Consider the following 27,024-nt stretch of genomic DNA (forward strand, 5'->3'; position numbering starts at 1 on the left):
CTGCGTCAAGGTAGAGTCCTCCACTAGCTTCCCAGGGAAGAAACCCAGCCTTTCCTATTGCCCTGCGGGGCCCTCTCTAGCCTTGTCTCCCAACCCGCCTCCCTCTGCAGACTCTAGCGCCCCGGAGCTGTCGGGCCAAGGGTCAAAGGTCAGGCCTTCTCTAGGCCCAGAGTTCCTTTCCGCTTGGGCTGGTGTGAGTGCACGAGTCGCCCAGGCCTGTTATTCCCGCTGGACGCCCATTTCCAGAGAGAACAGGCGCATATCTCAGAGCTTAACCTTCACTTCCCAAGTTAGCTCTCTGATTATGTGGGGTCTTGATGGGGGTGGAGCAGTTTAATTTAGGAAATTATATCCAGACCATAAAGTCACTTATCTGGACATTTTAGGAGGGTTTTTTTTTTTTTTTTTTTTAATGATTTCTGTAGGCTTAAGCAAGTCGAGGTGGCTTTGACCACAGGACTGAGGAGGAGTCTCCCATTGCTTAATTTCATTGCCCCAACCTGGCCAGAACTGGAAAGAAGTTGCCAGAGGGATACAGGAAAAGCAAACGAATGCCCAGTCCTTCAAATAGACAGTTCTGTTCCAAAGGGGCTGACCTATTGCCTGAGTGGGGGCAAGGCTGGGAGAGTAAAAAGCAGATTTCTATGCATGTTCATGTGGGCCAATGTAATGAACACATCTCTATCAATTTCTGGAGGCAGAAGGCTCAATTTATTTTGGTTTTAGTCGTGGAAAGTCCTCAGCCTTAGCTCTGACTGATGACAGAGCAACCGAGTAGTTAGAATTCTTTCTCCAACGAAAGCGATGGTCAATAGAATTCTCAGTATCAAATGAGCAATAATTTGCTGTGGCTACATGCTGGATAATGAAAGATGTTAGCGGGATCAATAAAAAATGAAAACACTTTTACTTACATCTTGAGTTACTGTTTTAAGAGAGCGAGAGATGTAACAAACCCAAAGCCAGGTTCAGAGCCACCCAATACCCCTCAAAACCCCAAGGCAGAGAGTTTTGTCACCACTTGACTGGCCCTTCCAGAATGCCAGGCCTCCACCTTCTCCCTCAGGAGAGTAGATTATTTACATCAAATTAACCCTGTAGAGACCAGTAATAATTTAACTGCCAGGGTTTAAAATTTTTCTTTTGTTTCCTAAAGCCGGGAATACATTTTAAATTGTTTTCCACCAGGATTAAAGGTCACGTAACTGGTTGCAGTTTACCAAAAAAGTATGCAAGTGTCCCAGAGCTGACTTGTCCTTTGAAATGCCTCAAAATGTGCATCTGACCCAGATGCTTAAGAGGGTAAAAGAATACATTTAATTCCTTTGAATTTGTTCTGTGTTGCCATTTAATCTGTAAAGTTCAGACCCTAAACTCGATTTTTCCACACAAGTTAATTCCCCCATCTTCTTTCATAATCATTTCATGTTTAATTTGTTTTCAGTTTGGATTGGGTTTATTTGCACTTTCCAGTCTGCTTTTCTCACCACTCAATCCCAAACGTTTTCTTACATATCTGATTGTTAAGGAACATACTGTGAAACAAACAGAGACACATTCTACGTTTTTAAAAGATACCAAGACGTAAAAGATGAGAAAAACATTCCGGGTGCTCTGCATAAACCACACGCAACGAAAAAGCTCACCGCCAGACAGCTTCCAGCAATCGAACCGATACAAGTAAAGCACGTTTGAAAATGTGTTTGGCTGTTTTTGTAGGTTTAAGAAGACTACATTTTTCTGACCACTTCAAAAAAACAAACACGAATTCAACCGCTGCTTTAATGCCCTCTGACCAGAGGAGCTGATTTTGGCACCGAGTTACCGGTCAGTGCTACAAAGTCAGTGGCCTGTGTTTATAGCAGGTTTGGCTTGGATTTGGCGAGACAGCCAGCAAACCTGGGAGATTATGAAACCATGAACCAGCCCAGGGAAATGTAGTCAAGTTTCAGTTTGGGGATTTCTCCGGGTGAGGGAATCCGGCGAGCTCCATTTCTACAAGGCTAACAAACGCAGATGCAGTTTGGCGGCCGCACGCTGCCTGGCAGGAGAAACGCACAAACCGCAGACGCGTGCTCGCGTAGTGGCCACTAGCTCGGGGCACGCCCGTGTTATTTACACCCTGCTCGGGGGCCCCCCTCTCATTTGTTACTTTAAACTCGCTGGGAGGAACTGTTAGCTGCCATGGCGGGACTGGCAGGCTGGGAGGGGGGCGCCCCCGTTCGGCTCACGGGGCCGTGACGCGGCCGCTGCCCTCCGCCCCTGGCTTCCACCCTGTTTGCCTGGCCACAAGCGCGGCGGTGGACCAGCGTGGCCAGGCCCCCGGAGCCCTTGCCCCGGCCTACCGCCCCCTACTTCTTCCCCCCCGCCCCCGCTCCTCCATAAGCCTGTGAGACTGGCTTACCCTGGTGGGCGAGTCGCGGCGCATTAGCGGATTTCATGGCAAGTTGCTTCTGTGACATGAGATCAGGTTCGCGTTCGAGGATTTGCCCCCTAGGAGGGAAGGAAAGGAGAGTCAATCTGCATAATTTCAAATGAGAAATAAATAGGGAAACAGGGAGCTGAATTTCAAGCCCCCTAATTCCTCCCTCCCCTCGAACCTATAAGTCACCCCGCACCCCCACAACACGCCCCGTGCACAGGAAAAAAAGTAATCCGCACACTTCGCAGGTGATACCTTTTATTGTGCTCATTTTAAAGACAGGGACAGGATGGTCTCCTGCCCGAAGACTTTCTCTGCAGCCGGGGCCTGGGGCAGGAGGGTCAGACGGGCAGCATCCGGGCCCGCGGATTTCTGCAAGGTCGCGGGGTGAGAGGTGCGGGGAGGATAGACGTCAGGCTCGGCGCCCAACGGCCCCCCTAGGCGCGCAGGGTCTGGGCCAGACGCACAAGCCCAAATTCCCTCCAGCTCCTTCGGCTCCATCTTTAAGTCCAGGCAAAGATCAATTCCCTCTCTCTCTTGCACACACACATTTGCAGCCATAAATAAACAGCTCCCAGCTAAATCAGGAACCGGAGAGGAGAAAGGGAAAAAGAAAGGAGAAAAGAGAAGGATTGAGATCCCGAGCGCGAGTCTCGCCTCTCCCGGGCGCCGAGTGGCTCTTTTTGGTCAGGCCAGCCTCGCATTTGGGGATGCAACTTGCATTTGAATAGCTGCCTGGGCTTGTTATGGACCGGGGAAAGCTCTGAAAGGGAATCACTATGCAAATTGTCCCAGTTACAATCGAAAGGTTCGATCTCCAGGAGCTGCCTGACGGAAGTTGATGTCAGCTATCTATGCATTAGGGTTGCATTACCGCCTTCGTCTGCCTCCTCGCCACCCCCGCTCGCGCCTGCAGGGGCGGCTTTTTTTTTTTTTTTTTTGCTTATGTGTATATTTTCCCTCAGTAATTAAAAAAAAAAAAAAAGAAAAAAAGAAAAAAAAGAAAATAAACGACTGAAGGTGGTGGCGTAGCTCGCTAGGGCCTGGGAGGCCCACGGGCGGAGAGGGGAGGAGGTGTGGACGGAAGGGTGTGTGTGTGTTGGGGGGGGGGGTCGTTCTTTTGCAGCAGGTGTTGATGGTGCGTTTGAAATCAAACATTTAGATTTTTTTTTTTTTTTTTCACTGTGCCGGACGAGGCGGAGGCGTTGGCGGCGGGGGGTTGAGGCGGCGATGTATGCCTCCGCCCGCCCGCTTGATCCTACAATGCTGGCTGCGGATCAATACCCGCTCACCGTAATCCCAGTAATTGTAGGGCTCGCAGCTTTTATTTTAAAGAAATAGGACACTAGGGCGCCGGCAGGCGGCCGAGGCAGAACGGTTGGGCTGTGGTGCCTCCGGGGGCCTTTTGGGGCGCCCATCTTTTACCCCAGAGCTCAGAAAGCTCCGGGCAGCGAGGTGGTGGCGGAATGGCCAGTAGCCAGGGCCCACCTGGCGGCCCGCCGGGATGTGGAGGCCCACGTGAGTTCCGGCCGGGCATGGCGCTGACGAGAAGCCGCTGCTGGGCGCGTAGGGTAGGCAGCACGCGGAATCTGGCCTTTTCCCGACCTGCGCGCGGGTCCTGGCGGGAGGCCCAGGTCCAGGATGGGCGTCTTGGGCTTGGGCGCCGACTGTGGGCGGTCTTGGCCCCAGACCACGACGCGTGGGGACCCAGGATGCTGGAACTCATGCCTTCGGCCTAGAAAGACAGAGGTTTTGTCCCCTTTCTGCCGCCTTCCAGGGCCGGAGGCCGGGCCAGGCTCCTGGGTGGCCTAGCTCTGGCCTAGTCTGCGTCTGGCCCTCGGTCTGGGAATTGGCAGGGACGCTAGGACCCAGTGATCTATCGCCCGCGCGGCCTCTTAGGCCGGGGTTTCCTCCAGGTGTTCTTGCCGCGCGTTCGCCCGACGTCCGCAGACCCCGTCGCGCCCGCAGGCCGGGCCAGCTTCGCATGGCGCCTGCTACCTCTGCCGCCCGCCCCTTGCTGGCAGAGCCCGGGCGGGACTGCCGGGGCCTGGGGCCGCAGCCCCCGCGCCGCTGGCCGCCCGCAGCTTCTGGCGCCCCCGAAAATGACCATCTGTCATTCAATTAAGGTTTCAGGGCAGCTGATGGGGGAGCCAGGGTCAGCGACCCCAGGACAAAACGGCCTGCTGCCTCGGATAGGAGAAGTTCAAATGTTAAATGCAGAACATTGTGCCCTCTCCCAGTCCGGGGCCCCACCCGGTCGCAGGTCCGGCCGGTGGACAGCAGCGGGGTGAAGGGCAGCGGTCATTAGCACTTAGATTTCAGCTCTGGGCCCAGCTCCTTCTGTTGGGCTATTTTGACCAGAGAACCTTTAACCCTTTCACGCCAGCCCTCCCTCTAGAGAAGGCCAGATTGTCCAAAGGGGGAAAGTAAGAGAGGGAACTTAGATGCACCCTAATGAAGAGGGTTCAAAATTTCTTTTTGTGCTCATTTCTTCATAGGAATAGCAGACAAAACACCTACAAGATAGAAAAACGTTCATTATAGCCAAAACCAACGAAAAGTCCTCAGAAAGTTTTACTTTTACATTTTTAGTTTTGGGGAAAGGAGTGCATTTATTAAATATGACCGTGAAACTGCTGGGCCAGTGTGGAGAGAATCTGTAAAATATTCCAGACTTTTCTCCCATAACTATGTTTACCCAAATGTGTGTGAATGGTGATGAGACTCTGCTAGCTACAGACAACTCCATTTATGTGTTGGTGATGAAGTCTCCATGCAGCCAGTCTCATTTACAGTTGAAAATAAGTTAGACAGTTGGCTTTTCCCTTTTGAGACATTCCTATAATAAAATGAGGTAAAAGTAATTGTAACTAATGGAATTCATAAAGTACACTCATTAAGCATGTATATAATGCCCACACGCTGTGGGCATTTAGGTATTAATATGCTTGGCTTTTCCGCACTAATCTGAGGAGAAGCAGCCACACACCTAGCAGTTTTCAGTGGAAGATCCAGCTAGTCCTCTTAATTATTAACCAGGAAGCCTGAAAACAGCTATATTAGCAAGATATCATTTCCAGGCTTCGAAATCTAAGTCCTTCAGCAGGCTAGTTAGCAATAGAGGAAGAACTCAGAGCTTCTAGCTTCCAGCGCCTGGTTCTAAACATTAAATCTAGTCCTTACTTTTTGGAAGTAACTATCAAGCAATCAATTAATCAATCAGGCATTCAGCATTGAAGCACCTTAGAAAAATTTTCATTGGATAACAATGAATAATGCATGGCCCTCCAGTATATTGACTGTGGTAAATGGTCTTTAAGGTAAGGTGCTGCAACAAGTACCTTTAAATAAAATCAAATAAAAAGTTTACCACAATCATAATAAATTGTTCAGTCATCTTCTTATTGACCCATGTAGTGTCTTTCTTCAGGGGCATTTGGAGTTATTTTTTTCCCCCTTACAAACAGACCAGAACAAATTGATGAATAGAGCTTTCACTATGCTAATTTAGACATTATAAATATTTAATTAACATCCCTAATAGCCAGCCATAAAGCCCCCCTCCCTTCTGCTTTACACTCTTCTTAATCTAAAGTAAATGCTTTTCCCATTAATAGACTGATGCCATATTAGCGCTTCCTCGGTAAAAGAGCCCCATTTAGTCCAAAAGGAGGGAGCACTGAGTAGTCTGCATTAGGCAGGGGTTTATTCCTGTTTGTAAAGGATCCTGGGAGCTGTTACACATCTCTACAAATTCTACCTTTCTTGGTTCTTGCTTAAGTGAGACCATTCTAAGAAGGGGGGAGCCTCTCAATTTCATTTTTTGAGGCACTTTCAAGGTTGTAGTAGAATAGAACTATTTATTTTAGTAAGCCCTAGAAGTGGGTCATAGATAATGGATAGCAAATTTCTAACCAGGGACCGTGCTAGTCTTTTCAGCAAAAGTTATGCAGTGAAAAGAATTTTGAACCAGGAGTCAAAGGACCTAAGTTCAAATCCTATGGCACCCACTAGCAGTGGGACTCTTGGGCAAGGGATTTAGCCCTTCAGAACTGCAGTTTTCTCTTTTAAAATGGAGGTAATGTCTATGCCATAGAGTAAAAGATTGAATGCGAGAATGTATGTGAAATTGCTTGGCATATAGTAGACAATAAACATTAGGTTAATTCCTAAATGACTGCCCCAAATTCATGAATCCTTCTCTCCCCTTATATTTATTCTTGTCATCCTTAAAATACCCTGTTATCATAATCTAACATTGCAATAACACTTTATATTTGCAAGCATTGTTTGTCTTATTAATCCTTTGATTTGGTTTCTATAATGTAAAATAGGGAGAAACTAGAAGACCTAAACTCTGAGCAAGAGACAGTTTAAAAACAGATACTGGAACTTAGATGCTCAAAACCTCTGAGTCATAAACTCTGATGACTGAAATGTCCTTCCACAACAGTCCTTGTGTGGTTTAGAAAGATTCCAGAAGCTACATTATATTTCCCTGGGGGCAGGAATCAGGTCAGAACTGAGAGTTCAAGAAATTAGAAGCTCTCCAGGCTGATCTAACTCTGGAACTAGAATCTGCAGATGCTGAACATTAAATAGCTGAAAAAAGGAAAAGAGGCTTCGGACAATTTAAATGTAAAACACTGGAATGATAAGCCATTTTATTCTGAGAATATTTCTCCATCTGAGAAAAACAGACTTAACTTGTGGGATGTTGCTGGTTACAGAGAGAGTAGAAACTCTGAGTTATTCTTTTTGTTTGCCAGCACAAAATAAATACCACTTAATGTAATATACTCATTAATACTGAGAAGAGATATATTTATCTGGATAGAGTAAATATCCTAGTAAAATCACATAGTTTTGATTTTTGGTGGAAATCAAATTTTTCTTTTCCTTTTTGGTTAGCAGTGGAAAGGCCCAGATAGAAAAAATAATGGGAAAAGCGCAAGAAATTGGCTGGAACTACTTCCTACGTAACAGGGAGTGGCAGGAGGTGTGAGCTCACAGACAGCAGAGACTGTCCTTGGATAGCTCCCCCTCTCTTTCATGCTCTGCTCTTCCACTCTTCTGCTCTCTCTTACTCTCTCATTTTTTCGTTCTAAGCTGTGCAGATCCATTGAATAGAAAGGGAAACATTTTTGCACCCTCCCTCAACATTTTGCTTGAGATACCTATGGGGAAAATTTTTGACAAGTGTTTCCTAGGGGTGTGTCCCACAGTGTTACTCTCCAAGAACACCATCAATTCATTCTACAGGAATGATTGGTGTGGGCCCAGAGAACTCTCATCTACTTCTTGGGCTTTCCATGTGAAGACAAGTGACCTCTTGGAGTTAGGCTATGGAAAACTGCTCTGAAGCTCTTAGAAACAAGGTAGAAAGTGATTTGCAGAGTGGAAAACATTATGTTTCTTAGCTATTCACTGCCCACTATTGCCAGGCTCCTTGCTAGGTGTACAGGTATTCAGAGAAAGTAAGAAATAGGACCTGTTCTTTATCTGAGGGAAGTGACAGACATTTAGATGGTATTTCAGAGATCCAAAGAAAGCTGGGAGAGAGGTTGGGGAACTGCCTGGGGACAGGGAGTTTGTCACCAAAGGCTTTATCTAGGAGGATGAGATGGAGTTGGGCAGGTGAGGATGAAAGGAGAGGAAGAACATAGAGACAAACAGAATGAACGAAGTGTCCAGCCTGGCAGACATGAGTGTAACAGCTCCAAGAGAAAGTCAGCTGGGGCCTGGGAAGGGCCTGTTGCCAAGTTGGGTTTGGATTTTCTCATTTACCCAGCAGGGAACCAATAGAAGTTTTTAAGCAGGTAAATGAGGTAATACAATTTATTGCTTAGCAAAAGAACTGGTTTAAGAGTGAGGAGAGTGGGGACAGGGAGGTCAGTATAAACACAACAGCAACACACACAAACAAAGCTGGTGTTCCTGTTGTTGGTATATAAAGCCCTAGTCCATTAAATAATTTTCCAAATCTCCATTTTTTCTTAAGTACAAAAATCAAAGTATCAAATTTATCTGAGGAGAATAAGTGTGATGTTTTTCTATTTACTGTTATTGTTTGATTTTCCCTTCTATTACTATAAGCACCCCATCATTTTGCATCTGAACTTTGTTGTTCTCTGTTGAACTTGATTGGCTTGTTTTGAGTGGACAACCATTGTCTCAGAACTGAGGTTCTGCCTGTGTCTGAAGCTTGCTCTCAGTGGCTATGTGCGCTGGTCACATTCGAACAAAACATACGGCAACTCAAAAAGCCTTGAAGAACAATGCGAATCTTCACTCTGTCTTCCTTTTTTTTCTATGTTTATTTTTAGAGATGAGTTTTCATTTTGTCCCAGGCTGGAGTGCAGTGATGTGATTACAGCTCACTGCCACCTCGAATTCCTGGGCTCAAGGAATCATGCTTCAGCCTTCCAAGTAGCTGGGACTACAGGCACACTCTACCATGCCTGGTTAATTTTTTTTTTTTTTTTTTTTTTCACAACATTTCGGTTGTGAGAACTCACCACCTTGCCCAGGCTGGTCTTTAACTGGGCTCAAGTGATTCTTCCACCTCGGGCTCCTAAAGCGCTGGGATTACAGGTGTGAGCCACTGTACCTGGCCTACTTTGTCTTCTTGAAAGTGTTTATATGACACTCTACACAATAAACTTCCCAAAGTTCATCTTTAGATGTCTCTTCTTCCTTGCAAGTTTCCCTATGTTGCTAAACAAGCTCTTCTCACCTCTCTGAGAGTCCCTTTTCAGCCATGCTGCTCTTCTGTTGGCTTTCTTCTTCTTTGCTCCCTTGCTGTTCACGTACCACCAGGTGTGTAGAAGCCCATTTCCCCAAGGCAGTCCTGTGGGAGTGTCTCCTCCACCAGCTGGATTTCTTAAGAGAAGCATCCCTGCTGGAATTTTAGGGGAAAAGCCTCTTTGTTCTTATGCTTGGGGAATATAATACTCACATCCACAAAACGGCAGAGAACATTGAACTGCTAACAGGTTTGATAGACTCTGTGTGGTGAGAATTCAGAAAGGAGAAGATAAACTGGACTAGAGTAATCAGAGAAGGCTTGAACCGAGATTGGTAGGATTTGGGGAAGTGAGAGGGAGGCCACAGAACATTTTGGTTGTGAGAACTAGCCCACAAAATGAGCAAACGTACAGGCCTAGGAACTGAAGATTTTCTTTGTGCTTTACACTAGAAAATGAAGTACACAGTCAAGCAAAACTATAGAGCAGAGATGGGAGACCCTCAGAAGATCATCTGGTCTGTCTGTCCTTGAAACAGAGAGCTCAAATAGACAATGATTAATCATTATTTTCAATACCTGTTGATAGCTTATTTCTCCCATCCTTCGGGGAACCTGTAATTTCTTTTTTTTTTTTTTGAGACGGAGTCTCGGTTTGTCGCCCAGGCTGGAGTGCAGTGGCCGGATCTCAGCTCACTGCAAGCTCCGCCTCCCAGGTTTATGCCATTCTCCTGCCTCAGCCTCCCGAGTAACTGGGACTACAGGCGCCTGTCACCTTGCCTGGCTAGTTGTTTGTATTTTTTAGTAGAAACGGGGTTTCACCATGTTAGGCAGGATGGTCTATATCTTCTGACCTCGTGATCCGCCCGTCTGAGCCTCCCAAAGTGCTGGGATTACAGGCTTGAGCCACGGCGCCTGGCAGGAATCTGTAATTTCTTTTTTTTTGTTTTTTTGAGATGGAGTCTCGCTCTGTCGCCCAGGCTGGAGTGCAGTGGCCGGATCCCAGCTCACTGCAAGCTCTGCCTCCCGGGTTTACGCCATTCTCCTGCCTCAGCCTCCCAAGTAGCTGGGACTACAGGCGCCCGCCACCTCGCCCGGCTAAGGAATCTGTAATTTCTAAGTAATGAGCAAATGAACTGCCAAGTCAACATCCATATTCCTATTCTTCTGTATTAACAAAACTCCTGTATTGTTGGATGTAGCCATGTGCCCAGATATGCAACTGTTATCTCCTAGTCTCTCTTGCAGAAAGATGTTGTGGTCCAGGTGTCTTGTGAGAATTCCAGAAAAGTACTTTAAAGGAGTATGAATCAGCTAGAATGTATGACTTGGTCCTTGCCCCTTTCTTCATCCTGATATCTGAATCATGGGTTTGATGACTGGAGCCTCAGTGACCATCTTACAAGTAAGAGATGATTTTCAGGGTAAAAGCTATGTGCTAAAGATGGCCCAGCAGAAATATAGAAAGAGCCTCATTCCTGATGACTATGGAGCCATCATTTCAGCCCTTGGTGTATATCTCTGGATTTTTTTCATGAGAGAGATATAGGCCTCTATCTAGGTCTTTTTTCAATGTGTTACTGGAAGTTGAATATATTTCTAAGTGATACATCCCCTACAAACTTTGAAAGTAGATTCTAAATTCTGGAAATCCCAGAAGGAGTGTGTTTATATTATTAATAACTCAATCAAAAGAATGTATTTCCTCTGCTTCATTAGGTATTTTAATATAGTTTTGTGCTTTAAAAAAACTTAGGTCAGGCCCGTTGGCTAACGCCTGTAATCTCAGCACTTTGGGAGGCCGAGGCAGGTGGATCACCTGAGGTCCGGAGTTCAAGACTAGCCTGGCCAACGTGGTGAAACCCTGTCTCTACTAAAAATGCAAAAGTTAGCTTGATGTGGTGGCACGTGCTTGTAATCCCAGTTACTCGGGAGGCAGAGGTAGGAGAATCACTTGAACCTGGAAGGCAGAGGTTGCTGTGATCTGAGATCACGCCACTGCACTCCAGCCTGAGAGACAGAGTGAGACTCCATCAAAAAAAAAAAAAAAAAAAAAAAAAAAATTGTAGAGCTAGGGTTTCACTCTGTCCCCCAGGCTGGACTGCAGTGGCATGATCATAGCTTACTGTAGCCCCAAAGTCCCGGGCTCAAGCCATCCTCCCACCACAACCTCCCACATAGCTGAGACTACAGGCACACACCACCATGTCCAGCTAATTTTTAAATTTTTGTCTGTACAGACAAAGTCTCCCTACGTTGCCCAGCTGGTTTTGAACTCCTAGCCTCAAGTGATCCTCCCACCTTGGCCTCACAAAGCGCTGGGTTTATAGGCATGAGCCACTGTGGTTTGAATATGTTCGCTAAAGTTCATGTGTTGGAAACTTAATTCCCAATGCAACAGCGTTGTAGGGAAGGTCTACTGAAAAGTGTTAGATAACGAGCGCTCTGCCCTCATAAATGGATTCATGTTGTTATCATGAGAATAAGTTTGTTATAAAATTACGTTTGTCCCCCCACCTCTTGCTCCTGCTCTTGCCCTTCTGCCTTTTGCCAGGAGATGATGCAGCAAGAAGGCTCTTACTAGATGCCAATGCCATGCTCTTGGAATTCCCAGTCTCCAGGACTATGAGCAAAATAAATTTCTGTTCTTTAAAAATTACCCAGTCTCCGTTTTCCGATATAGCAGTACAAAAGGACTAAGACATCATGTCTGAGCATTTATATTTTCAAGTATATATTCTTAAAATATAAATTGCTTTTTATTTCTTCCTTACATCTCTGTTAGAGCCTTATAAAATATGTGCATCAGAGGGTTATATTATCAATGAATTTTACTTTAGGATAGCAAAGGAGACATAAGAAAATTTCTCTTAATAAAGGGGGTATTGGGTGTAATTGGGCTGAGCAATGCTCTTTAGACCTATGCTACACAAAACGTCTGCTGACCCAGACTGACCCATGCTGCTCACTGCATTCAGGTGGGGGTCACGGTGATGAAGACTGTTATGTATCCACTGAAAAGAATGGAACAGTGCTTAGTGGAGAGGGTGCTCTAAATGATCTTGTCCACAAGGCATGCAATTAAGGTTTTCTTTCTTTTCTTTTTTTTTGAGATGGAGTCTCGCTCTGTTGCCCAGGCTGGAGTGTAATGGCATGATCTTGGCTCACTGCAACCTCCGCCTCCTGGGTTCAAGTGATTCTCCTGCCTCAGCCTCCTAAGTGGCTAGGATTACAGGCACGTGCCACCATGCCCAGCTAAGTTTTTTTTGTACTTTTGGTAGAGACAGGGTTTTACCATGTTGGCCAGCCTGGTCTCAAACTCCTGACCTTGTGATCTGCCTGCCTTGGCCTCCTAAAGTGCTGAGATTACAGGCGTGAGCCACCGCACCTGGCAAGGTTTTCTCTTGTGCTTGAATTTGATTTATCTATTTCTATGTTCCTTTGAAACTTACAGCATTATTTTTTCTGTTGTGATATATGCTCTTCCATTTTAGATTTATTGATATAAAATAGTGAAATCCCCAAATCTGTAGAAAGCTGTAGGAAGCTGTGTTCACATGCCTTTTTCTGTTATTGTTGTTCTTATTTCAGTACCAGGGAGTTTGGCCTCAAACCATTGACTTTTATTGTCATTACCAAGTGTAGTGTCTAGTCGTATATTACAGTGGGTAGTGTCTTATGGCTCATTTGATTAAAAACAAAGTCATCCTCCTAAAAACAATATTGAATACGTAAAAATACTGAATCTATCCCTTGAAATACACATTCTTTCTCCTTTGTGTTTTAGGAATTCGAAACTCATTGTCACTGCAATTGTAGTGCCTGGAAGCAGATTAAAAGCAGAGTAAATAGTATAAGGAGATAGAGAGAAAGATAGTCACATTGAAATAGTAATAGAAATAGAACTAGTACTGTAAGTCAAAAACAAAATTAAACATCTGATGCTTCTTAAACTTGTGTTATAAAATCTGTCATTTTAAACAGGATCCAAAGTAAAATTCCAGCAACTTTTGCGGATTATAAAGAGTGAATCTTATAAGCCTTAGATTTTTCTTAGAAAAACTGGTGCGAGGAGATGGCTCAGCAGGTGGAGCTCTGGATTTTTACCCCCATTCAAACCAGAGTACTTCTATTTTACAAAATATTTTGGATATGAATTTATTTGGGTATATACTTTTCCCCCAAAGCAATAGGAAATCAGTTTAGTACTATTTTGGTTGAACTGAAATGGTCGTAAGTCATCAGTATTTTCTGCATGTCTGGGTAATTCAGTTCTCTCAAGTTTTAGGAAAGTCTGTGGTTACTAGCAAATGACAAAGTACAATGACATTCTCTTTTACAAAGTAATTTTAGCATCCATGCAAAAATAAATCTTGACCCATATTGGTAAAAATATCCCACTTGATTTTCTGAATTTCTATTTTTGTTTTGAATTGTTAAAGATTCCTAATTAGACATTTGACACTAGGAAAAACTAGTGATAGTTTCTTATTGACCCAGGTGGTTTATGTATTTCAAGACCTTCTTTGCCATAATGACAATGCAAATAAAATTTTTCTCAGTGGAGATAATCCTGAATGGGAATAATATCACAATTTTCAGGGATATTAGAGGATGACACAGACATTTAAAGCACGGTTTAAAAATGAATTTAAGAGATGTAACATTCTAGGTTCTTAAGAGTTTTTGCAAAACGGGGCATATATTTGATGCTGACTTAATATAACTCTGTAGGATGAATTGTACCCTGAAATTCCATTAATGCTTAATTCACACTTAAGTTGAGGTAGACATGGCCATTTTATGCATTATGACCTCTCTGCATATTTCAGTTTTCCAATTGTCAGAAAAGAACAAAGGTATCTGCCAGTTTCCTATTTTATCTATGAGGCAAAAATAAAGAAATATAAATGTTAGATTTAAATAAAAGGACAGAGATGGAAGGTATTAGGATAATCATTTCTTTTGGATGTAGACAGTATACCACCCTCCTTCTGCTGATTCCAGCAAAGTTGAAATATATTTGCTCAAAATCAATAAACGTGTCTGTTAATTCGATGGTTAAAGCATATTAGTTGAGGGCTACAGTGGCACAAGACAGGAATGGAGAGTTGGCAGAGGCTGGACCAGATGGCATCATGTGGGCCATGATAAAAACATTGGTGTTGTAGTCCAAATGCAATAGAAGCCCTTGAAGCCTTTTTTTTTTTAAAACTCTTGGTTTATTCACTGAATTATATTTTTCATTGAAAATATTAGATAAATATGTAACACCTTAAAAAATCTGAAATTTACTGTATGTTACAATCATCAAAGGTTCTAAGATTTTCTTTCTTTCTTTTTTTAAATTATATTTTAAGTTCTACATGTGCAGAACGTGTAGGTTTGTTACATAGGTATACACGTGCCATGTGCAGAACGTGTAGGTTTGTTACATAGGTATACACGTGCCATCAACATGTGCAGAACGTGTAGGTTTGTTACATAGGTATACACGTGCCATGATGGTTTGCTGCACCCATCAATGCATCATCTACATTAGGTATTTCTCCTAATGGTATCCCTCCCCTAGTCCCCTACCCCCTGACAGGCCCTGCTGTGTGATGTTCCCCTCCCTGTGTCCATGTATTTTCATTGTTCAACTCCCACTTATGAGTGAGAACATGCAGTATTTGGTTTTCTGTTCCTGTGTTAGTTTACTGAGAATGATGGTTTCCAGCTTCATCCATGTTCCTGCAAAGGACGTGAATTCATCCTTTTTTATGGCAGCATAGTATTCCATGGTGTATATGTGCCGCATTTTCTTTATTCAGTCTATCACTGATGGGCATTTGGGTTGGTTCCAAGTCTTTGCTATTGTGAATACTGCTGCGATAAACATATGTGTGCATGTGTCTTTATAGTAGAATGATTTATAATCCTTTGGGTATGTATCCAGTAATGGAATTGCTGGGTCAAATGGTATTTCTGGTTCTAGATCCTTGAGGTATTGCCACACTGTCTTCCACAATGGTTGAACTAATTTACACTCCCACCAACAATGTAAAAGCATTCCTCCTGGGGCACGGTGGCTCATGCCTGTAATCCTGGCACTTTGGGAGGCCGAGGCGGGCTGAGGTTGGGAGTTCGAGACCAGCCTGACCAACAAGGAGAAAGCCTGTCTCTACTAAAAATTCAAAATTAGGCAGGCGTGTTGGTGCATGCCTGTAGTCCCAGCTACTCAAGAAGGCTGAGGCAGGAGAATCACTTGAACCCAGGAGGTGGAGGTTGCAGTGAGCTGAGATTGTGCCATTATACTCCAGCCTGGGCAACAAGAGTGAAACTCCATCTCAACAACAACAACAACAACAACAACAACAACAAAAAAGTGTTCCTATTTCTCCACATCCTCTCCAGTATCTATTGTTTCCTGACTTTTTAATTATCACCATTCTAACTGGCATGAGATGGTCTCATTGTGGTTTTGATTTGCATTTCTCTAATGACCAGTGATGATGAGCTTTCTTTGATATGTTTGTTGACTGCACAAATGTCTTCTTTTAAGAAGTGTCTGTTCATATCCTTTGCCCATTTTTTGATGGGGTTATTTGTTTTTTTCTTGCAAATTTGTTTAAGTTTCTTGTAGATTCTAGATATTAGCCTTTTGTCAGATGGATAGATTGCAAACATTCTCTCCCATTCTGTAGGTTGCCTGTCCACTCTGCTGATAGTTTCTTTTGCTGTGCAGAAGCTCTTTAGTTTAATTAGGTCCCATTTGTCAGTTTTGGCTTTTGTTGCCATTGGTTTTGGTGTTTTAGTAATGAAGTCTTTGCACATGCCTATGTCCTGAATGGTATTGCCTAGGTTTTCTTCTAGGGTTTTTATGGTTTTAGGTCTTACATTTAAGTCTTTAATCCATCTTGAGTTAGTTTTTGTATAAGGTGTAAGGAAGGGGTCCAGTTTCAGTTTTCTCTATATGGCTAGCCAGTTTTCCCAGCACCATTTATTAAATAGGGAATCCTTTCCCTGTTGCTTGTGTGTGTCAAGTTTGTCAGAGATCAGATGGTTGTAGATGTGTGGCGTTATTTCTGAGGATCTCTGTTCTGTTCCATTGGTCTATGTATCTGTTTTGATACCAGTGCCATGCTGTTTTGGTTACTGTAGCCTTGTAGTATAGTTAGAAGTCACGTAGCAGGATACCTCCAGCTTTTTTCTTTTTTCTTAGGATTGTTTTGGCTATATGGGCTCTTTTTTGGTTCCATATGAAATTTAAAGTAGTTTTTCTAATTCTGTGAAGAAAGTCAATGGTAGCTTGATGGGGATAACATTGAATCTATACATTACTTTGGGCAGTATGGCCATTTTCACGATATTGATTCTTCCTATCCATGAGCATGGAATGTTTTTCCATTTGTTTGTGTCCTCTCTTATTTCCTTGAGCAGTGGTTTGTAGTTCTCCTTGAAGAGGTCCTTCACATTCCTTGTAAGTTGTATTCCTAAATATTTTATTCTCTTTGTAGCAATTGTGAATGGGAGTTCACTCATTATTTGGCTCTGTCTATTATTGGTGTATAGAAATGCCTGTGATTTTTGCACATTGATTTTGTATTCTTAGACTTTGCTGAAGTTCCTTATCAGCTGAAGGAGATTTTAGGCCGGGATGATGGGGTTTTCTAAATATACAATCATGTCATCTGCAAACAGAGACAATTTGACTTCTTCTCTTCTTAATTGAATACCTTTATTTCTTTCTCTTGCCTGATTGCCCTGGCCAGAACTTCCAATACTATGTTGAATAGGAGTGGTGAGAGAGGGCATCCTTGTCTCGTGCCGGTTTTCAGAGGGAATGCTTCCAGTTTTTGCCCATTCAGTATGATATTGACTGTGGGTTTGTCATAAATAGCTCTTATTATTTTGAGATACATTCCATCAATACCTAGTTTTTTGAGAGTTTTTAGCATAAAGGGGTATTGAATTTTGTTGAAGGCCTTTTCTGCATCTATTGAGATAATCATGTGGTTTTTGTCATTGGTTCTGTTTATGTGATGCATTATGTTTATTGATTTGGGTATGTTGAACCAACCTTGCATCCTAGGGATGAAGCCAACTTGATCGTGGTGGATAAGCTTTTTGATGTGCTGCTGGATTCGGTTTGCCAGTATTTTATTGAGGATTTGGCATTGATGTTTATCGGGGAAATGTTCTTTTTTTGTTGTGTCTCTGCCAGGTTTTGGTATCAGGATGATGCTGGCCTCATAAAATGAGCTAGGGAGGATTCCCTCTTTTTCTATTGATTGGAATAGTTTCAGAAGGAATGGTACCAGCTCCTCTTTGTACCTCTGGTAGAACTAGGCTTTGTACCTCTGAATCCGTCTGGTCCTGGGCTTTTTAATTGCTTGGTAGGCTATTAATTACTGCTTCAATTTCAGAACTTGTTTTTGGTCTATTCAGGGATTCAACTTCTTCTTGGTTTAGTCTTGGAAGGGTGTATGTGTCCAGGAATTTATCCATTCCTTCTAGATTTTCTAGTTTATTTGTGTTTATAGTATTCTCTGATGGTAGTTTGTATTTGTGTTTAAAAAGACTTTTGGGCTGTTTCCTGTGGAATGAATGTGGAGGTTCAAGGGTGGGAAGCTTTCAGGGGGTGACTGCAGCTTTAGGTGAGGAAGGATGGTTCGGACTGAGGTAATGGTAGTGGAGAGCCAGAAAAATGGAGATTTTTGGAATATGATTCAGAAGTGGAGCTGATAGCAATTGTTGATGAATTGGAAATGTGGCAGTGAGGGGAAACAATTTAAAAGATAGCTATTAGATAGTTGACTGAAACCACCAGACGGATGGTGGTGCCATTTTACAGAGATGAGGAGACTGGGGGAGGAGCAGGGTATTCTTTTGAGAAGGGGAGAGAGGAGGAAGTAGTCCCCATTTCACATTTTACATTTGAGGAGCATTTTATATGTCCTCATTTCTTCCTTTGAGAGATGATAAAAGACAGTGAAGCCATCATGGGTCAGTTTACTGCTGTGAAACCAGTGAAATGGATATAGTGAATTATGAAATCACTGTGTGGTATACTGTATCTAATTTGTTTTTCTGAGGATCCTACATTGAAAAGTATTTGTTTATTGTTTTTAGGAATTTCGTTGAAATGCTGTAATGTGTCAGTTTGATCAGACTCTGACAGGGAAGAGAGTGGCCTGTACTCAGAAAACCCTAAGAGCACACTCATGTGAGAGGAAATTGCTGCTGGAACATAACTATAGATTTACTCTTCCCGTGGTGACTGTGAAGGAGGCAATACCAATGCACAGTGGCAAAGAAATGGTTTCCCAAAGTCATTTGCTTTCTGTTAAAGATCTTTTATCAGTCAGGTAGATCATCTGTTGTAACAAACTAACCTCAAAAATTACAATAGCTTACCCCAATAGAAGTTTACTTTTTTTGTTCAAGCAAAGCCTAACATGGTTAGTTTTTGGTTGCTGGGTAGCCTTCACTGTGGTCACTCAGGGACACAGGCACTTTCCAGCCTGGTGTCCTCTGATGGAGCTTCTACACTGACTTGGAAGATAGGGAAGAGAATGAATGGGAGGTTTTATGGGCCAGGTCCAGGAATACCACATAACACTTCCATTAGACAGCCACATCGAACTGCAAGGGAGGAGAGGGAAAGGAGTTTAGCTTTGTTTCCAGGAGGAAAAGGGAAAAATGGTGAGCATTAGATACAGGTCTTTTTTTTTTTCTTGAGACAGGTTCTTGCTCTGTTGCCCGGGTTGGAGTGCAGTGGCGTGATTATGGCTCAGTGCAACCTTGACCTCCTAGGTTCAAGTGATCCTCTCACCTCAGCCTCCTGAGTAGCTGGGACCACAGACGCACACCATCATGCCAAGCTAATTTTACAATTTTTTGTAGAAGCAGGGTCTCACTATTTGCCCAGGCTGGTGTGGAAACTCCTGGACTCAAATGATCCTTCCACCTTGGCCTCCCAAAGTGTTGGGATTACAGACATGAGCCACTGCCCCCAGGCGGATACACATCCTTTGCTTCTGAAAGACCCTACTCTTGAGTTCTTAGTTCATCCTGTAACCTTTTCTGAAGCCATCTTGGATTTAAAAGAAAGGCAGTAGAGAATACTCACACTTGCCAAAGTTTCTCTCTAAGCTTGCCTTTTGAAAATTGGAAATTAACACTTCAATTCTTTTGTCTAATAAAAATCACATCTTAACTCCTAAACAAGTTGTTCCACTTGTTTACTGTATCTTGCTTAATAGAATTACTATTTGCTGAATCTCCTATTTGAAACATTTTTAAGATGACAAAGTTCAATAATTTTTGACTTGCAAAAAGGACAAGTTTATATTGCTCGCCCTAATTGAAGTTTCAGATATAGCCTAAATACCTTCCCTTTCTTCTGACCATTAATTGGTCTCCAAGTGTGGGTCATTCTTCTGAAACAAACAGGCAAAGGACTTGAATAGACATTTTTCCAAAGAAGATATTAAAGTGGCCAATAAACACATGAAAAGGTGCTCAACATAATTTGTCATTAGGAAAATGTAAACCGAAATTGCAATGAGATGCTACTTCACCCACTAGGAAGGCTATAAGGAAAAAGATGGACAATAATAAGTGTTGGAGAGGATGTGGAGAAACTGGAACCTCACGCATTGCTGGTGGGAATGCAAAATGGTGCAGCTGCTTTGGAAAACAGTTGGGCATTTCCTTAAAAAGTCAATTACCATATGACCCACCAAATCTACTTCTCGGCGTATGTCCTAGAGAACTGAAAACACATGTTTACACAAAAATCTGTACATGAATGTTGTCAGCAGTAATATTCATAAAAGCCTGGTGTACGCCTGTAGCCCAGCTACTCGGGAGGCTGAGGCAGGAGAATCGCTTGAACCCAGGAGGTGGAGGTTGCAGACAGCTGAGATCCCGCCACTGCACTCCAGCCTGGCAACAGAGTGAGACTCTGTCTCAAAAAATAAAAATAAAAAAAACAAGCCCAAAAGTAGAAACAACCCACATGTTTGTCAACTGATCAAAGGATAAACAAAATATGTATATCTATATGCAGTAAAATATAATTCAGCAATAAAAAGGAATGAAGTGCTGATACATGTTTTAACATGGTTGAACCTTGAAAACATTAAATGAAAGAAGCCAGAAACAAAAAGTCACGAATTGTAATGATTTCACTTACATGAGATATCCAGAATAGACAAATCCATAGAGGCAGACTATAGATAGTGGTTGCCAGGGGCTAGGAACAGGGGGGAAAGGGGAGTGTCTGCTGATGGGTATGGAGTTTCTTTTTACAGTGACAAAAATATTCTGGAATTAGATAGTGATGATGGTTGCATAACTTCTGAACATAGTAAAAACCACTGACGTATCATTTGTAAGAATAAATTTTATGATATATAAATTATATTTCAATGCAAATAATTTAAGAAGTAATGCATGATATGTGCTTTGCAGATGGTTAAATATGCCAAAGATAGAAATATAAAAAATTAGTTTGGGCATATTCATTTGGGTCTATTTCTGAGTTCTTTATTCTGTTCCATTGATGTGTGTGTCTATTCTTCAGCTAACACCACACTGTTCTGATTACTGTAGCTGCGCAGTGAGCCTTACAATTGGGTAGAATAGTTCCTCCTACTTTATATTTTTGATCAAGATTGTTTTAGGGTCTATGTGTATTTTGGGGCCTGTATCTTTCCCTATAAATTTCAGAATAAGCTTGTTTTTATCTACAAAATCTTGCTGGGATTTTGATAGAAATTGCATTAAGCCTCTATACCTGCCTAAGGAGACTTGGCATCTTTACTTTGTTGATTCTTCCAATTCATAACCATGGTATTTCTTTTCCTTTATTTAAATCTCCTTTGGTTTCTTTTAATTAGCATTTTGTAATTTTCAGCATAAAGATCCTGTGCAAGTTTAAGTTTCGGTCTAAAAATTTCATTTTCTTTGTGATGATTATAAATGGCCTTGTTTTTCCATTTTTCTGTTTTCACATGTTCACTGTGAGTATATACATATGTGATTCATTTTTATGTGTTGATTTTGTATTCTGTGACTTTGCTGAATTCACATTCTGCTTCTCTCACTCTTTTTTCTATGTTTCCTGGGATTTTCTACCTGGACAAGCATGTCATCTGTAAATATGGACATATTTATTTCTCCCTTTTTTTTTTTTTATATATTTCTCCCTTTCTAATCTGTATGTTTAATTTTTTTTCTTACGTTATTGGACTGCTAGTACTATGTTAAGTAAGAATAGTGAAAGTGGATTTCTTTGCCTTGTTCCTGGTCTTCGAGGAAAAGCATTCAGTTTTTTCACCATTAAGTATGATACTAACTACAGGTTCAATGTGGATGCTGTTTATCAAGTTGAGGTTAAAAGAAGTTTTGTTGAGTTAAATGTTATACATATAATTTAATTTCAGATATTGTCAGTTTTCACCGAGAAGAAGTTGCTTCAGTTTATATTCCTACCAACAGCGTCTAGGAATACTGTCTCATATTTTATTTCTTTAAACCTAATGATCTTTATCAGTCTGATATAGAAAATGGTATGTCAGTTGGGAGTGGTGGCTCACGCCTGTAATCCCAGCACTTTGGGAGGCCAGGTGGGCGGATCACGAGGTCAGGAGATTGAGACCATCCTGGCTAACACGGTGAAACCCTGTCTGTACTGAAAACTATAAAAAATTAGCCAGGCGTGGTGGCGGGCACCTGTAGTCCCAGCTACTCAGGAGGCTGAGGCAGAAGAATGGTGTGAACCCGGGAGGCGGAGCTTGCAGTGAGCCCAGATCGCGCCACTCTACTCCAGCCTGGGCGACTTAGCGAGACTCCTTCTCAAAAAAAAAAAAAAAAAAAAAAAAAAAAAAAAAAAGAAATAAAATAAAATAAAAAATAAAAAAGTATGTCATTATCAGTCTTTTTGCATTTGTATGTAAGCAAATTTATCTTTTTCTTTACAGCTTTTGAAATTTGTATCATTTCAAAGGGCTTTCCTCATTCCAACTTTGTAATTTTTTATGTTGTTTAATCCTCAAGATTTAATTTCTTTTTAGATCTCTGTCAGTAGTTCATCAAGTGCTCTTGTTAAACACAGAGTCTGGCAAAAGACACTTCCAGTTAATATGTTTTTATCTTTTTCTGTAAGAAAAACTCAATTGCAGTCTGTTTTAATTTCTATTATGAAGAAATTACTCTTAAAATAAAAGTATCTACATTGAATGTAAATAATCCCTTAGAAAAACATGTTGAAAGGGTTGTGAGAGATGTGACCTGTTATGGTGAGACACAGATTCTGGGTCAGTAGACTGGGGTTCAAGTACTACAGTCACCTCTGGAATTGTGTGGCTGTAGAAGACTTGCTTAATTCCCCTGGACCTCAATTTTTTCTTTGTAGCATGAATGAGAAAGTTGTGCCAAATAGTCTCTAGCTTCCTTTTCTTTTGCATGTCTCTGAATCTATGTAGATGTGTATTGTTGAATCCTTAGTCTTGCGATTATATATCGTGTAGGAATTTTGAGCATATTTGCCTTCTCCAACACAATTTAATTTGCTGATGTGAAAAAGTTGTAGACAATTAAAAAAAATACTGTGGCACACATTTCCTGATCTGAAACCGACAGTTTACGTTTTAAATAAGTTATACCATTTTATTTTTGTTCTTTTCACCCCTTCGACCTGAGTGAAAATCATTTATTTGAGATGCTAGTATGCCTGTGCTCTGGTACTTAGATTGATGAGCTAATTCCTCAAAACACACGTGTATTCACTGTGGTATGAAGAACATTGGGCTTCAATCTTCTTATAGAATGTCTTTTCTGTAAACCAGAAATAAAATGCAAATAAGTAATACTTGCTTCTTTGATCATATGTTTACAACATGGAATAATTTTGGCAGAGATTGCTATGAAACGAAAGGAAGTGGGGAGCTTAAGAGGGCACAAGGTCGCTAAGTGGGGGAAATTTTCACCTCTGGAATAACTTGGCCCACAGTTTCCCTACCTCCCCTGAGAATCACAGTCTTTTGTTTCTGATGTAACCCTTATAAACAAAGCACCCATGTGGCTCATTCTTGGAATGGCCAATAAACAGTCAAGTAATCACCAACTCACAATAGCTCAGATCCTTTACTTGCATTTCCAAAAAATGTGGAAGGGATTCACACATGTAGTTCACTGAAACACTTCTTAGAATGCCCTTTCCTTTCCCACCCAATTCTCTTGCAATCTCCAGCTCCACAAGTCACCTCAAACCTCCTTCTCAGTCCAGCTGGCTGCTGTTCTTCTCTCCCACCTCACTTTCCAAACCTTTGCTATGTAGATCAGTCTTTCTTTCGAAATGAAGAGGAGGGGAAATTGAGTTAAAAATTACAGCGTTTTTTTTTTTTTTTTGGTAGGGTGAAGTTACAAAAAAGGCTGTGCAACACTCCTATATTAACAGTTTTGATTATATTATATTATCAGTAAATGTTATACAAACTAGATGTTCAGTAAATATTTCATGAATAAGTGAATGAACTCTGTTAATTCTCATATCCCAGAAATTGCCCTTAGTTTTAAAGAAAATGTAAAAATACTATGAAACATCAGCTCTATCTAGATGTTACAAACTAGATGTTACTGAACATCTAGTTTGTATAACATTTACTATTAATATAATATAATCAAAACTGTTAATATAGGAGTGTCGCACAGCCTTTTTCCTAACTCCACTACCAATGTGGATAAAATTAGATCTTAAGTAGACTCCTCTGTAATCATCTTGACTGGCATGTTACAAGAGTTTTCTTCTAGCTGCAGAGTACACAAAGTCTCACTAACCCATGCCATTTCGCTTTGAGGGACAGAATATGGAAATGGTGTAATTAATGGCTACGTTGATTTTCTATTGTTTCTATTAAAAGTAATAGATACTACAGCAGGAATCTTAATTTTATTTTATAATGCTCCACAATACGTTTCAGAGACATGTCTCTAAGGTTATCTGTATTCATTACTTATCTTTTCTATCTACCCATCCATCTATCTTTCTATCTATCCTCTCTGTGTTAGGGTATCCAACTTATTCCTGGTTTGCCTGGGACTATCTTAGTTTTAGAGCTGAAACTCCTGAATTCCAGGTACCTCCTCAGTCCCATGTAAGTTGGGATGATTGGTCACCCTGATTTGTGTAAGTGTGTGTGTGCCTGTGTGTGTGTGTCAACGTATGATCCTATTCAAAGAGGTTTTTAAAAAATGCGGTGGAGAGATCCAGTTTTGTCCACTTTTAACTGAGACTGCTTTTACTGATCTACCCAGGGCGTAGATTTATAATCCTATGGTGTTTAATAGATACTTTCACCTAACATCTTTTCAGTGTCTTATATCATCAAATAATTGCTATTCTTTTAAAGACCGTGGGAAGTCTCTTGGAGTTTTTTCCAGCTTTATGATTCTACCTTTCCAAATCTAGTCTATTCAAACCCTGTCATATCTTAATGTCCTTCCTGTCAAGTTTCAGTTACAGAGAAGCACCCCTTCCCTTGTAATTACATTTACTTCTCACAAATCTTCACTATAGACACAGAATTGTTTTCTTGCCTAGTTTTTTCTTTTCAATTTTTCACCTCTTGCCTAAATATTCTGTCTTCCTTCTATAACTGCCCCCCTACTTAGTCATCAATTGTTGTTTTGAATACTCCTATTCTTCAAAAACGCTCCATAATAATGGATACCTTGTGGCATGATTAATTTGAATTATTTATTTGAAATTTGTGACAGTTGGATTGGGCTTTATATTATCCGCTAAAAACATTTTGTCCTGACCGGGCGCAGTGGCTCACGCCTGTAATCCCAACACTTTGAGAGGCTGAGGTGGGTGGATCAGGAGGTCAGAAGATCGAGACCATCCTGGCTAACATGCAGAAACTCCATCTCTACTAAAAATACAAAAAATTAGCCGGGCGTGGTGGCAAGTGCCTGTAGTCCCAGCTACTTAGGAGGCTGAGGCAGGAGAATCACTTGAACCTGGGAGGTGGAAGTTGTAGTGAGCTGAGATGGTGCCACTGCACTCCAGCCTGGGCGACAGAGCAAGACTCCATCTCAAAAAACAAAACAAAACAAAACAACAAAAAAACCCCATTTTGTCCTTCTAATGAAAAGTGCAAACAAAATGGACAGAGGTGGCAGGAAGATAAGTAGAAAGAATGTTTAAGAAATTGAGTTGTATATTCAAGTTTTAAAAATCAGTATCATTAATGTTGACAATAATACTGTGTAATATTTATATGTCTCTATTAGTGCAGAACCAATGACACATCTTTTTTCTGTTTATTATCTTAGTCTAAATATGTATATGTACATATATACATAATACACACATATATATGTGTACATAATATATATCTATATATATATTTGAAAAATACAATTAAAGCTACTTATTTGTAAACAAATCAGATAAATTTATTTAAAATTAAAACAATAGCTAAAGCTAATATATACACATGTTAAAAACTCAAGGCTGAGTGCAGTGGCTCACGCCTGAAATCCCAGCACTTTGGGAGGCTGAGGCGGGTGGATCACTTGAGGTCAGGAGTTCAATACCAGCCTGGCCAACATGGTGAAACCCATCTCTACTAAAAGTACAGAAATTAGTCGGGCTTGGTAGCAGGCACCTGTAATCCCAACTACTCAGGAGGCAGGAGAATCCCTTGAATCCAGGAGGCAGAGGTTCCAGTGAGCTGAGATCATGCCATTGCACTCCGGCCTGGGTGACAGAACGACTCCATCTCAAGCAACAACCACCACGACAATGACAATGACAACAACAACAATGACAACCTCCCCTCCCCCAAAACTCAAAACATAGTAAGGTATGAAATGAAAAATAAAACTCTTTCTCTGTATATGACTGAACCGTAAGAATTACTGTCAGCTTCTCATGTAGTCTTTTAAACATTAAAAAATTAAAAAAATTTCCCCATGTGTATGCAGGCATATGCTTTTAAACATTTCTACAAATGGAACATGCTACAACGACTCTTGTGAGTCTTTTTTGTTTGTTTTGCTTGATAACGTATCTTAAAGATATTTCCAGTCCCTATCAACTAGATCTACCTAAGTTTCGTCAGAACTGTGAAGTATTCAATTGTTTGGATATGCTTTGATTTATTTAACTGGACCCCTAATTATGGATTTTAAATTTTTTCCTGATTATTTTCTCTATTGCAAACAACACTGTGACTTACAGTTCTGTGTGAGTGTGTTTACCAATTTTGTTGATCTTTTCAAAAAACCAGCTCCTGGATTCATTGATTTTTGAAGGGTTTTCTATGTCTCTATCTCCTTCGGTTCTGCTCTGATCTTAGTTATTTCTTGCCTTTTGCTAGCTTTTGAATGTGTTTGCTCTTGCTTCTCTAGTTCTTTTAATTGTGATGTTAGGGTATCAATTTTAGATCTTTCCTGCTTTCTCTTGTGGGCATTTAGTGCTATAAATTTCCCTCTACACACTGCTTTAAATGTGTCCCAGAGATTCTGGTATGTTGTGTCTTTGTTTTCACTGGTTTCAAAGAACATCTTTATTTCTGCCTTCATTTCGTTTTTTACCCAGTAGTCATCAGGAGCAGGCTGTTCAGTTTCCATGTAGTTGTGCAGTTTTGAGTGAGTTTCTTAATCCTGAGTTCTAATTTGATTGCACTGTGGTCTGAGTGACAGTTTGTTACGATTTGTTTACATTTGCTGAGGAGTGTTTTACTTCCAACTATGTGGTCAATTTTGGAATAAGTGCAATGTGGTGCTGACAAGAATGTATATTCTGTTGATTTGGAGTGGAGAGTTCTGTAGATGTCTGTTAGGTCAGCTTGGTGCA

Source organism: Rhinopithecus roxellana, chromosome 5 (assembly GCF_007565055.1).
Source record: "Rhinopithecus roxellana isolate Shanxi Qingling chromosome 5, ASM756505v1, whole genome shotgun sequence".
NCBI classification, from domain to species: domain Eukaryota; kingdom Metazoa; phylum Chordata; class Mammalia; order Primates; family Cercopithecidae; genus Rhinopithecus; species Rhinopithecus roxellana.